The 14,894-nt window shown below is 37.8% G+C and overlaps 1 protein-coding gene across 2 annotated transcripts in view; it reads right to left on the bottom strand.

Annotated features, from left to right (window-relative positions):
• jak2b (Janus kinase 2b) overlaps positions 1 to 4,765 on the bottom strand; it is a 32,867-nt gene extending 28,102 nt beyond the window's left edge. Inside the window, exon 1 of one of the 2 annotated variants that reach the window (XM_056237133.1) lies at positions 4,187 to 4,765. The gene's annotated coding sequence lies outside the window, so the exon portion shown is untranslated. The remainder of the gene's footprint in view (positions 1 to 4,186) is intronic. The other variant, XM_056237135.1, reaches the window with a different exon arrangement.
• Positions 4,766 to 14,894: the final 10,129 nt, after the last annotated feature.

The raw sequence follows: 14,894 nt of genomic DNA, 5'->3' as shown, positions 1-14,894 counted from the left end.
TTAATGACCATAGCATGTTAATTGAATAGAAAAAATAGCTAGAGAGGAGATTTTGCTGAGCACTATATTACATATTTATTATATATTTTTTACTTATGTCATTAAATAATTGTTATTATAACAAAAACTGCAGTATATTTAATTTAACTTGTTATTTTAATTTGTTATTTAAAAAAAAAAAATCTGTCACAGTCAAGCAAATCAAACATTAACAACAGACATAACAGTAATGTTACTAACGTTATACTGCCCCAATGCGCCCTTTACTGCCGCCATTGAAACAATTTAAACCGGAACATGTTTTCCCACTCGACATTATAAAAGTTGTAACGTTAGTGACAGTCGTAAATCGTGGGCTGTTTATTCCAGTGGACGCAAGTTGCAAATAAAACAATAGGAGGCAATGGCGCAACGCTACCCAGCAACAGCTCAGTTATGGCGCCCGCTTACTTCCGGTAGTTTCGCCGGATTCGTCGATAATGTGTATTTAATAATCAATCAATTAATCTAAAGTACAAGTAAGAAATAAGTATCGAAAGTCCACTTTTGAGTTACCGTACGTTTTCAACTTCAAGCTCTAGCTTTTGAATTAAATCAATCTAGAGACATCTCACAAATAAACAGCCAAACACAACCTCAAAACAAGTCTAACAGACTGAAAAGCCCATGCATGCAAATTCACAAAACTCATGAAATAAGCTAAATTAACTTCAACTCTAATTTTCAACTCTAAACAGAAGATGTAGAGAACAGAAACTCTCTGAAGGAGCAAAGGCCTTTGAATGATTTTCTGCAGCAGAAGACAGAAGCGAGTGAACTTTTGTATTTAATCAACACTCAAAGTTGTATACAAACATTAAGTTGCACATAATGTAGTTTTTATATACAATTGTTAATAATATAATTGTTTCTACTCCAATTTATTGTTGAAATATAAACATTTAAACTGTGACTGTAATAAACTTGTTTTGACAGATTTATAAAAAAAAAAACAGATTAAATAATGAAGACAAATATAGTGCATATATTTAGCAAAATGCTCCTCTAGTTTTTTTTTCTAGCTAAAGCTAACTAACAAGTTCATGGACATTGAATGGCTTTCCTGAGGTAAATAATGTTTACAAGCTGTTTTATTGACGTCCTTCCATGGTTTATACACTGTTTGAGTGATTACATGAGACATGACACATTTCACTAATGTAATAAATTCATGTTTATTTTGTGCTTTAACTAGTGGTAAAGCGAAAGTTTGTTGAATTGCGTGTTAAAATTGACAGAATGTGAAAGGTTCATAATTCATAATGCTTCATAATGGTTCCCCCGTTGCAAGTCTGTGCGCTCTCTAAACTGTCAGAGTGCTGCACTGTAACCGCCTTTGATCCGACAACATCACGTTATAAAGAAACATTTAGAAAATTGATTTTGGACATTTCTGAATCGACTAGAATCGGTAGAAGATAGAATCGTGATTTAAACCAAGCTGAATTTCGAAACGAGTATAAAGCCAAAGTTGTTCTAACTTCTTACTATCTTTGACTTTTGTCTTTAGAATCAAATCCATTAGCTTTTGAAATGTGTTAACTAGCAAGGTTGATGACTTTAGATTAAATAGTGCCAATAACAATTCTAAAAGGCAAACACTTTTTACTGAAATACCACATGAAGCACAGCATAAAAGGAACTGCAATAATAGCAAAACTGGGACTGTCATCATTGCTGCTGTTTGCTATGGCAACATAAAAAATAAAAACAGGACACAAAGGCCATCAGAAGATTATGAAATTTGCTCCAAGAAAAAGAAATGCCTTAACTTGAACTAAACTGGCAGGAGTGCTTTTACAGTAAATGCCTACTGTTTTACAATAAGGCCTTGAGCGACTAACCAGAGTCAGATGGTAGAGTTTAAAAAGCTTACCAGACAGACATTGACTTTAACCTGCACTGTGATTATTGATTATTGGATTGTGCTATTGGACTACATGTTTCTTTATTAATAACTGACTCATATTGTTTGCACTGTTGCAAGCGTTCAGATCCCCCTCGTGCCCTTTCTATATTTAGGAATTCTCTATGGGATGCAGGCGCTGCAACAACTCATTCCTACTGGGAAGGTTAAAGAAAAATAAGAGGGCTTGAATGATGTCTCTTTAAGTTTAAAAATGAATCTTTCAATAACAGCCTTCAATAATGATTCAATAAACATCGTCTTCCAAACAACAGCATCCATGCAAATCCTGTATATTCACACTGTGACAGATTTATAAAACAGTAGGACAAAAATGTCAGACTGAAATGATGTAGGCAAAGTTTCTGATCACCCAATACCTGTCACTGATGTGTGAATCTGGACGGAAATGTGTTGCAAAAGTTCACAACGAGTCATTTTTGCAGTATGGTTTCAAGTATGAAATAAGTACAAGTAAGAAATAAGTATCGAAAGTCCACTTTTGAGTTACCGTGCGTTTTCAACTTCAAGCTCTAGCTTTTGAATTAAATCAATCTAGAGATATCTCACAAATAAACAGCCAAACACAACCTCAAAACAAGTCTAACAGACTGAAAAGCCCATGCATGCAAATTCACAAAACTCATGAAATAAGCTAAATTAACTTCAACTCTAATTTTCAACTCTAAACAGAAGATGTAGAGAACAGAAACTCTCTGAAGGAGCAAAGGCCTTTGAATGATTTTCTGCAGCAAAAGACAGAAGCGAGTGAATTCGACTTCCTGCGGGGGAGTTTTTTTTTTTTTTTTTTTTTGAAGCATCACCTTCAAGCGTCGGGTGTGGGCTGGGCCATTTCTGCTGCCTAACTGCAACACATGCTTTATTCCTAACATGACCATTTGCAATGTGAAATCTATTACATGGTTAAGATGAAAGGGAAGATTTGAGCTGATAGAGTTCCTTTTAAAGAAATGTTGCACACATATGGGCGTTTCTTCAACTACAGGCACTTTTGTGTCACAGGGTTTGATTTAAATATTCTATAAAAGAGTTTTACTAAAACAGACTTAAACTTCAGTAGATTTTGAACAATGAAGGTCGCATTAAAACTGCCGTGAACACTTTTTTTTAACTCTACCTTCAAGATACAGACTTTGAATCTTGAACTATATAATATTTAGGCTAGGACACCTTTAAAGGCCGTTTTCTCAACATGAAACTGAAATCTCTAACACTTACATGCACCTAACATTACGGCTTTATTTCTATCTAAATTCTAAAGGTTTTTACAAAGGGGTTTCTTTGTTAATATATAATTTGCGTGGTAATATATATATATATATATATTTTCTATTTTATTCCTAAAAACATGGTGAATTTTGTTCTGGCTGTTGAAAGTATTTTCTGATTTTATATTGTCTGAGTGATAAAGAGATATGAATCAAAAATCCCCCCAAAAATCTCCTCAGTAAAAAACAACATCAAAAACATTTAACTCTCATGTCAAAAAAAAGAAAAAGAAAAAAAGAGAACGAGAAAAAAAGTTTTCAACCTGGCTCAATCTAACGTTCAGATGTATGTTCTGGAAATGTAGGCTATGTAAATTAGTGCTATTTAGTAAGACAATGGCTCATTTGCATATTAAAACATAACATTTCAGAATACTTGGAATTTAGTCTTAATGTACAGTTATCAACTGGGCAACTATGGAGATAACTGATGATAACTATTCGTTTTTTTTTATACTTTAATCACCCGTGGTGTCGTGCCTTAAATCATATATTCTAAAAACGTTTAGACAATAAATGAAATCTAATTGTCTAAAAGTAAACATTTTCCACCGCAAGACAAGTTAAATAAACTGTGTGAGTGTGAAAAGACAGTTAATATATTTATTTATTTTACAAATGGCCTTAGTTGAACTTGATGAAGACGTATGAATTATGCATGAATAGAGGTGAAATGAGTGCAGCTGAGATTTCCTTCAGGTTACAGACTCCTGTACTCCGTTAATTTATCAACAATCGTAGTCGACAGATTGCCAGTGTGCCAAACTGGCTGTACAGTTACACTAAAGAAAATGATTTATACATGACAGCATGTATAACCTATTGAATCCAATCTAACGTTACAACGTTAACATAATATGCTCTTATAGAGTGCAATACACAAGACAGAGTGTTTTAAAGCAAAAACCACATTCGCACACGAAAACCAATTACTGTAAAGATAAATACTTACTTGTTTGGGGTTGCTTAGCTAGCGACACTGCTAGCCAACTCGAGTGACGATCAACGCACTTGAAACTTCCCAATATCAAAGCGAAACAGTCATTCAATCCATGCTGCTTCTTTTACTCCAAATGTTTTTGTCGCTCAGTGTCAGTCACTTAGATCGACCATCCCGTTAGTTGTCGTAACATTTGACTTACTGTACCACAGCTCGCTAAGGGGTCAAGTTTAGACGGCTAGCTGCGCGTTAGCATGTGCTGTTGCTTCCCATATTTACAAAACATGACCACAGGAGCTTCGCATTTTGCATGCTGTCTCGACTCAATACGACCGCAAAGGCGACGACATATGTTCTTAAATAAAGCCACCAGATGGATATGTTATGGACGCGACATGTCTAACATGTCTTGACAGCTAGCGAGCATGCTAACTCACCCGACATGATAGTCAAGACTATCAGGAGGTCATGCTTTAACAAACCACATCTACTCGTCTTTAAACGACTGTTGTTTTGTCCATCCTTTTCAAAAAGAGTGAAATGAAGAGCAGTTTTAATTTCCAGGACGCAGTCTGTATGTTCCTGTGCTGTCTCAGTGTCTCATATGCAGGTGGCGCCCTGTGCGTACTGCAGTTGACACGCCACTCAGAGTCTCCGCGGGAAGTGTCTCAATACCCAGTGTGCTGCCTACCTAGACAGCATGTCTGGACAGGATAGGTTCATTAGCTTATGTTTCCCCAAAATATGCCTATATGATGCCCAGGCCCAGAAATGCTTAAAGGTTTTAAAACACAACCTGTGTGAAACAGAACAGAATAGTGATTCACTGACCCACAATTCACCGGCTGCTTCATCAGATTACAATCAATCATTAACCAGCCTATAGAGCCTACCAGGACGGGTCCTTTAGATTATTCATGCATTTTATATTTGGTCGTGGTTGAAATGCATATTTTTGGCTGAGTGACTTGGTTAAATAATAGCAAGGAAGTAAAAGTCAGGATGGTGAACTTGTCCTTCATACCGACCCTCTCCTTTTGACCTTTTAGTTTGGTTTTAGGTGAAAGCAAAGTATGTTTGCTATACACATGCTCCACTGCTTATTCAAACTAACTTTTTCCCCCTTTTCAATTGATCAAAATTTCAAACAAATCCATTTACCCAAACACCAAACAGTGTGATGAATCAACAGCATATTTTGACTTGGATTCTTGAGCTATAAACAAAACAAGGGTAACTTTGCACAATGTATGATACATGCTCGGTTTCACACACAAGGCTTAAGCTTAGTCCCAGACTAGAATGCATGTTTGAGCTGTTTTAAATGAAAGCAACTTGCAATGACATATCTTTAATATGTCACTGTCATTGTTTTGTCTCAAGATGCACACCAGTATTTTTTTTTCTAAGGCACATTTATAAAAGCTATAGTCCTAACTGAACTGAAGCCTAATCCTGGCTTAATATAAGCCCTGTCTGTGAAACCAGGCCTATAATTTCTCCAAAATTGTTAGATATGATCAGTGAAATGATCATTCAGAGCCTAAGCAGAGGCACAACAGCAACTTAGCCTTTAAAAACATGCTTTAACAATTCAGTTAAGATATATTGGAAATATTTCATTATTAGTTTATTTATTTATTTATTTAGTCTTGATTACTTAAGCCATCACACTTCAAAATGTTAGAATATCATTGCATTAAATACAATTTCAAACTAAGGGCATTTACTTTTAATTAAGATAGAAAGCATAAACACTTGCAAAAAACAACAGTAGACCATGCTGTACATAAAGCATAAAGGGTCGTAAAACAAACAACAATAATAGGGTACTGTACATATTGTACATTAAAGGTCAGAAAAACAAACAACAAAGACAAAGAGAAAAAAACACAGCTCTCGGACGGAATTAAATGCCAAAGAATAAAAATGTGTTTTAAGACTAGTTTTAAAAAAAGACACAGTTGGGGCCATCCTCACAGACAATGGTAATAAATTCCAGAGTTTAGGGGCAGCTACTGCAAAGGCACGATCTCCCCTGTGCTTCAGTCTTAGGACGACCAGCAGCATATGGTCAGCAGACCTCAGAGACCTTGATGGGACGTGCAGTTGTATAAGGTCAGAAAGGTAAGTTGGGGCTAGGCCATTTAAGGATTTATAAGCAAGCACTAAAACCTTAAAATCATCCTAAAACGGACCGGATGTCAATGTAGGGAAGCCAATATGGGGGAAAGATGTTCCCGTTTACACTTTCGTGTTAAAAGTCGAGCTGCTGCATTCTGCACTAACTGCAAGCGAGAGGCCTGGTTTACATCAACATAAAGGGCATTACAATAGTCTAAACGAGAAGAAATAAAAACATGTAAGCCTTTCAAAATCATAAAAAAAAAAAAAAAAAAAAGGCTGGTTGTCATTATCATGTGACCTACCAGCATCAGTTACGTCACTTCACCTCCATTTACAAATCCTCTCCCGTCGCCTCATGGGATAGTAAAGTGTCCATTTGATGCACACTTCAGAATCTCGCCGGAAGAGGTCATCCGAGTACTTTTTTTTTTCATACTCTTTTATAAGTTCTGTGAAATCGGACATACTTCTTTTGTCATATACAGTTTTCTGCTTACTATATGGAAGTATGCGATTTCATATGCAGCCAACGTTTTATGTGCACAATAAAAAATAATAAAGCACTGTTCAAAACTAAGTCAAAAGGCGTAATATTTCATTTGCTTTAATATTTTTTGTACTCTCTTTTGCCTTCAGAACTGCATTAATTCTTTGTGGTTTAGATTCAACAAGGCCCTGGAAACATACCTCAGAGATTTTGGTCCATATTGACCTGATAGCCTCACGCAGTTGCTGCAGATTTGTCGGCTGCACATCCATGATGCGAATCTCCCATTCCACCACATCCTAAAGTTGCTCTATTGGATTGAGATCTGGTGACTGAGGAGGCGATTTGAGTACAGTGAACTCATTGTCATGTTCAAGAAACCCATTTGAGATGATTTGAGCTTTATGACCATGGCGTGTTATCCTGCTGGAAGTAGCCATCAGAGGATGGGTACATTGTGGTCATAAAGGGGTGGACATGGTCAGCAACAATACTCAGTAGTGTATAAACGATGCTCAGTTGGTAAACACATCCCCCACACCATTACACCACCGCCTGAGCTGTTGAGAGGCAGGATGGATCCATGCATTCATGTTGTTTATGCCTAATTCTGACCCTACCATCTAAATGTCACAGCAGAAATCGAGACTCATCAGACCAGTTAACATTTTTCCAATCTTCTATTTTACAGTTTTGGTGAGTCTGTGCAAATTGTATCCTCAGTTTCCTGTTCTTAGCTGACAGGAGTGGCACCCGGTGTGTTCTTCTGCTGCTGCTGTATCACACCTTCTTCAAGGTTCGATGAAAGATGCTCTTCTGCAGACCTCGGTTATAATGAGTGGTTATTTGAGTTACAGTTGCCTCTCTATCTGCTTGAACCAGTCTGGCCCTTCTCTTCTGACCTCTGGCATCAACAAAGCTTTTTCACCCACAGAACTGCCGCTCACTGGATATTTTCTCTTTTTCTGACCATTCTCTGTAAACCCTAGAGATGGTTGTGCGTGAAAACCCCAGTAGATCAGCAGTTTGTGAAGTACTCAATTAAGACCAGCCCGCCTGGCACCAACAACCATGCCACGTTAAAAGTCACTTAAATCACCTTTCTTCCCCATCCTGATGCTCAGTTTGAACTTCAGTAGATCGTCTTGACCATGCCAAAATGTACAATCTCCTGAACTCCAAACTGAATGTCAGAATGGGAAAGAAAGGTGATTTAAGCAATTTTGAGCATGGCATGGTTGTTGGTGCCAGACGGGCCAGTCTGAGTATTTCACAATCTGCTCAGTTACTGGGATTTTCACGCACAACCATTTCTAGGGTTTACAAAGAATGGTGTGAAAAGGGAAAAACATCCAGTATGCGGCAGTCCTGTGGGCGAAAATGCCTTGTTGATGCTAGAGGTCAGAGGAGAATGGGCCGACTGATTCAAGCTGATAGAAGAGCAACTTTGACTGAAATAACCACTCGTTACAACCGAGGTATGCAGCAAAGCATTTGTGAAGCCACAACACGCACAACCTTGAGGCGGATGGGCTACAACAGCAGAAGACCCCACTGGGTACCACTCATCTCCACTACAAATAGGAAAAAGAGGCTACAATTTGTAAGAGCTCGCCAAAATTGGACAGTTGAAGACTGGAAAAATGTTGCTTGGTCTGATGAGTCTCGATTTCTGTTGAGACATTCAGATGGTAGAGTCAGAATTTGGCGTAAACAGAATGAGAACATGGATCCATCATGCCTTGTTACCACTGTGCAGGCTGGTGGTGGTGGTTTAATTGTGTGGGGGATGTTTTCTTGGCACACTTTAGGCCCCTTAGTGCCAATTGGGCATCGTTTAAATGCCACGGCCTACCTGAGCATTGTTTCTGACCATGTCCATCCCTTTATGGCCACCATATACCCATCCTCTGATGGCTACTTCCAGCAGGATAATGCACCATGCCACAAAGCTCGAATCATTTCAAATTGGTTTCTTGAACATGACAATGAGTTCACTGTACTAAAATGGCCCCCACAGTCACCAGATCTCAACCTAATAGAGCATCTTTGGGATGTGGTGGAACGGGAGCTTCGTGCCCTGGATGTGCATCCCACAAATCTCCATCCACTGCAAGATGCTATCCTATCAATATGGGCCAACATTTCTAAAGAATGCTTTCAGCACCTTGTTGAATCAATCCCACGTAGAATTAAGGCAGTTCTGAAGGGGAAAGGGGGTCAAACACAGTATTAGTATGGTGTTCCTAATAATCCTTTAGGTGAGTGTATATATATATGTATAAAAAATAGTGTATAGTGTATAGTGTATAAAAAATATATATAGCCTATATATATATTATATATATAGGCTATATATATTTTTTCTTTCTTTCTTTCGTTCGTTCTTTCTTTCTTTATGTCATCGAAGGGCAATTGTTTTTACAGCAAGACCTGCATACAAAAAAGACATTATACAATACATAAAAAAATTACATAAAAAATTAAACAAGACAACGACAGGCCCAAACAACTATACTTCCACCTACTCCCCCCATCCCCGAATTTAACAGAGAAATAGAAGTAAGAATAAATGAATGTTTGTACATGTTGCTCCTGACAGAGGGAAATCTTAACCAAGATCCTGAGGGTAAAAACTGAAACTCAGAAGAGAGAGGATTGCAACTAAACATTAAGATGGATTGGGCTTTTCTAACCACCTGGCGATTCAACAGGATAGGGTGACTCTGCTGAATTCCTAAAATCTTACTACTAGTTTTAACAATTTTTTGCCAAATCAGTCTTTGCCTTCACACTAAGACTACCATACCAGCATAACATAGCGAATGTTAAAACGGACTCAGTATAAGATTTGTAAAACAAAGTCATCAAGGACCGATCAACGTTAAACTTGGACAGTCTAGACACACGTTGCTGGCCCTTTTTACAAATCGTGTCATTGATGATATATATCACTGATTTTTGAGACAAGGGACAAGACACGTTTTAGTAGTTCTGTCAGGTCCATAAAGTCAAGAACACACAGACAAAATAATTAAGAATTATTTGAATAGATTGCAAACAGGTTGATGTTCCTGAATTGAAATTTGGCGGTATGGCTCTGTTCAGGGAGTCCTCTGACCTTTCATGAGCACCATGAAATAGCAGAGAGTCAGAGGACAGCAGCAGCATTAGGGAACGCTCACACAGTTTTAGACTGTGAGAGCTAGAATATCCCCCTGTGAACAGAGCAGGCAACATGACATAGCAAATGCCACGTTATGCATAAGGAGGAGCTGGGGAGGTGGCGGGCAGCAGAAGCGAGCAGCGAGCCAGCAGAGCGAGCAGCGAGCCAGCAGAGCGAGCAGCAAGCATGTATGAGCAGGGTGAATGAGCTTTAAATAGGGCGCCTTGTTTGAGCTTTGGCCATTGAACAGCGAGGGGAGTTAACCAGCTAATGCGGCTCAGCTGGAGCAGATCAGCTGACGGGACAGTGTTGATAGCAAATAGCATAAGCAGCTGCTTGACTACCTGGCCTGCCAGAACTGACGCTGACGCTCAATTTATTTCGTATTATTTAATAATACATTATTATAAATTTCATATATTTGTAGACAAAGGTCTCAGCTAATGTACGCCTATTAACAATAATTGCAGACTGAATTTTCACATAGCCTAATAAAATAACAAGATAAAGCAAGACTGTTTCTTTGAGTGTTCTGTCACTAGAGGGAGCCAGTTTCCTCTGTAACACAGAGTTGGCTTCACAAGTCTTTGGATAGAGATATTGACTTGTTAAAAATACCTCAATTTGCATGTATTTAATACAACACAGAGGAATAGATTTACAAGAAGAAAACATTCACATCTTTTTAAACTCATTAGGGGGTCCTAGAGATTATTTCTTCATCTTTTATACAGCTCATACACAAGGCTAGGTATTTTATTCCAATCAGAGGGTTACTGCAGTACAACGTCTGACATCATGATCAGTGTTGCCTTTTCCTGGGGATATCCGTCACAAACAGTGAGGCTGAGAATGGGACAGGGACAGGAAAGCGTTGGAGGAGGGTGGGCTATGCTGAAGAGGTAAGATTTCAGCAAGGACAAGTATTCCTTCAGACACAATTTGCAAAGCCTGGCACTATATGTTTGACTTTACTTCACTTTCCTGTTTTAATGCTGGTTTTCTAAAGGATAATACACAAAAATTAAATAGGCTGTTTTAGGCATGTCTATGATGTAAAGGAAAAGCCTAAATTTACTACATCAATAAGCCTTGGTTTACTAAAATCCATATAGCAAAAAATCTGATCTTTCTCTTAACCATTTTGTTAAGCTCTCTAATTGGCATCATCATCATCATCATCTCTCTCTCTCTCTCTCTCTCTCTCTCTCTCTCTCTCTCTCTCTCTCTCTCTCTCTCTCTCTCTCTCTCTCTCTCTCTCTCTCTCTCTCTCTCTCTCTCTCTCTCTCTCTCTCTCTCTCTCTCTCTCTCTCTCTCTCTCTCTCTCATGTCTGAACTTATGAGGTTGAGCAAGTCGAGATCCTGCCCTACAGCTGTTGTGGTTCAAGGGCAGGAAGCAGCTTGGTTCCCACACAAAGGTACACATCAAACACACAGACCAGTACAGACTCACTTACACACACACAGACAACCGCACAAATGCCAGGCTTGCAAGCATAACACAAAGTACAGTGAACAAATACACACCAAGACAAACAGGACATTCCTACTGTCTGACGTGACGAACCAACAGATTTACAGGCCCTGTTTCCACTTAAACAAATGCTTTAGCTCGCAAATGTCTCCCCTCATGGATCACAGAGTGTCCACACATTTGTCTCATTTCATAGGTTTATTACATGTCTGCTCCCTGAAATTCAGCAGTCAAATGTTTTAGTATAACGACCGCTAAACTGTATATTTGACTGGTGTCAATGGCAATGGTGCTACAGTATATCTCTTGTATCACTTTGTGGACTTTTTGTTCTCAAAGTCAGCAAGGTCAGGAAGCTTTTTTTTTTTATAAATTACTGTAAATAATAATACATGTACACAATTACACATAACACAATTTGAACTTTCTATTTTTCCAAGAATCGGTAAAGAAATTACTAAAAAGTGCATCAGGGTTTTCACAAAAATATTAAGCAGCACAACGGTTTTCAACATTGATAATAATAAGAAATATTTTTGAGCACCAGATCAGCATATTAGAATGATTTCTGAAGACTCTCAGATTATTTTTTTTTTTTTAAATTTTACCTTTAGGGTTACAACATCTTGTTTCACTTGAGCAGTACACTTAAAAGGGCAACTTTGTTAAACCTTATTAACCTTTAAAAGTCCATAGTATTACCCTAAAGGAATAGTTCACTTCAAAATGGAAATTTTGTCATCATTTACTCACCCTCAAGTTGTTTCAAACCTGTATGAATTTCTTTTTCTACTGAACACAAAGGAATATATTTTGAATAATGTCGGTAACCAAACAGTTGATGGACCCCATTGATTTACATTTTTTTTTTGGGTTTGGGGGGGGGTTACACTTTATTTTAAGGTGTCATTGTTACAGTGTAATTTTACATTCAATTACTGAGTCATATTAATTAACTACATGTCCTTAAAGGGATAGAGTATAAGGATTTGGTTGAGGGTTAGTTGCATGTAATTATGCACAATTTACTGTTATTACTATGGTAAGTACATGTAAGATAGGGTCACACTTTATTTTACAGTTTTTCTCCATTGGTTTGGCTCATTTCTTGAAACAGAAATTACATTCTCAAAACAACATGGACAAACCTCCAAACCACTTGGCAATTGTTCACAACAGAATTGAATTTCTCCTTCATTTCATCAAATTGCAAATGTCTAAGTACATGTCTCAATGTCTCAGTACCTCTTTGCAAATGATTAAGTACAGGTAGCCTACATTTAGCACAATTTCCAAGTGAATAGATCTGGTTGATCTAAACTGATTGTCGATTCTCAGTCTAATGGTTGCTCGCTCCAAAACGTGTCAGCGTCATTTCATTGTATAAGTCATCATATGCACAATAGTCTGTTCAATTGTCAAAATTAGTTAAGAACATAATACCATTAATACCATATATGAATCCCTTGGAACATTTGATAAATTTATTACAGCAATTAACAGTCAGGTGAAACTAACTTGACTAACAAAGGAGTTTCACACATCTCAGATGACCAATCAAACAGTATGTTTAGTTACCTGACAGGTTCTGTCCATGACTGTGAATGCTGCCAAACATGTATGTAAAGAGCTTGACCATGCAGGACCAGTACAGTTTCTGAACATGGAGGCACCTGGCCAAGTAAATGAACAAGGGCAACTGCCTGCTCGAGGAAGAGGAAGAGGAAGAAGAAAAGGAGGAGGACGAGGAGTAAAGGTGCGTGGTGGTGGAATAGGGGGAAGAGGCCGAAGAGCACAAAGACACCATGGACGATAGAGTACGGTGGCCAGGAGAGAGAGGGTGAGGACAGCGACCGGTGAAGAACTGTTAGTTGTGAAACTTTATTTACAGCACTGTAGGCTGCATATCATTTTCATTGTTTTTTGTTTGTGTGTCTATATTACAGTATATTACTGTATGCTGTATACATTTTCTTTTTACTCTGATGTATAGAAGTTACTTTATGTGTGTGAATGATAATGGTTACAATTTCCTTGGCAGTATGAGTGTGTGATGTCAAACCTTGGATGTCAAACTCTTACCCTAAAATCCTATTTTTTTTTCCAGTTTTATACACAATTGTATTCTGTTAGCTAGACTAAAAACAGTATAGTAACCATTGTCAATAAAGGACTAGGCTAAGGCTGAAAGGTGGACATGGGGGATATTTCAATGGTCCTCTGCATAGTGACAAAACATCTAAACATTTTGACTTGCAGGGCTTACACAATGCCAAAGAGACGAAGCATTTTGGGGGCACTGACTGTTTAAATGAGAAAGAAATTTAGTTTTGACACATGAGTGAACTGTTTTGGGAGAGGTATGAGCTTTTGCAGGTGAACCATGGTGTTGTGCTGAACTGTAAGACTGTTTTGCCAAATGATCTTAGAGTTTTGAGAATGTAATTTCTGTTTCAAGAAATGAGCCAAACCAATGGAGAAAAACTGTAAGGTGTCCTTGTTACAATGTAATTAAATACTGAGTAATATTAATAAATACTATAGGTTTATGGTTAGGAATAGGGCTTGATTCAGGGTTAGTTGCATGTAATTGCATGATTTATAGTTATTACTATGTAACAAGGACACTGTGACAAAAAAAATGTTAGATTTTTTTCAACCTGAAAAGTTCAGTTAAGTTTCTCTGTAACCTTTTCATAAATATGTGCAGTTTTGTTTAGTAACACATTACTCTATATAACCAAGTGAATAATCACACAGTTCAGTTTTTAGACCGTATACGCCATGCCAACTTTCCACAGGAAACTGTTTTGAAATATCTACCTTCTCTCTCTCTCTCTCTCTCTCTCTCTCAGTTTTGTTTAGTAACACATTACTCTATATAACCAAGTGAATAATCACACAGTTCAGTTTTTAGACCGTATACGCCATGCCAACTTTCCACAGGAAACTGTTTTGAAATATCTACCTCTCTCTCTCTCTCTCTCTCTCTCTCTCTCTCTCTCTCTCTCTCTCTCTCTCTCTCTCTCTCTCTCTCTCTCTCTCTCTCTCTCTCTCTCTCTCTCTCTCTCTCTCTCTCTCTCTCTCTCTCTCTCTCTCTCTCTCTCTCTCTCTCAATTCAATTCAATTCAATTCAGTTCAAATTGCTTTATTGGCATGACTGTATATATTACAATATTGCCAAAGCTTGGAATACATAGGAAAATTATAAAGACATCAAAATACTTGAGTATTATAACATAATACTCTCTCTCTAATAATACTAATAATCTAAATATCTAATCTAATAATAATACTCTCTAACATAATACATCTCTCTCTCTCTCTGACTTTCTATCTATGTATACTCCTATGCTGGGAAGAAAGGCTCAACTCTTTCCCACGGTCCTAGAGCACGTGGTTTAAAATTGGATCCTGAATGACCCACCCTCCCTATTGAAACATCACTGCAGTTCAGCCATTGAGA

Source organism: Rhinichthys klamathensis, unplaced genomic scaffold, assembly GCF_029890125.1.
Source record: "Rhinichthys klamathensis goyatoka isolate OS25496 unplaced genomic scaffold, OSU_Roscu_1.1 h1tg000019l_1, whole genome shotgun sequence".
Classification (NCBI taxonomy): domain Eukaryota; kingdom Metazoa; phylum Chordata; class Actinopteri; order Cypriniformes; family Leuciscidae; genus Rhinichthys; species Rhinichthys klamathensis.
Note: the sequence above shows the minus strand (reverse complement) of the source record. Positions and strands in the feature narration are given on the sequence as shown.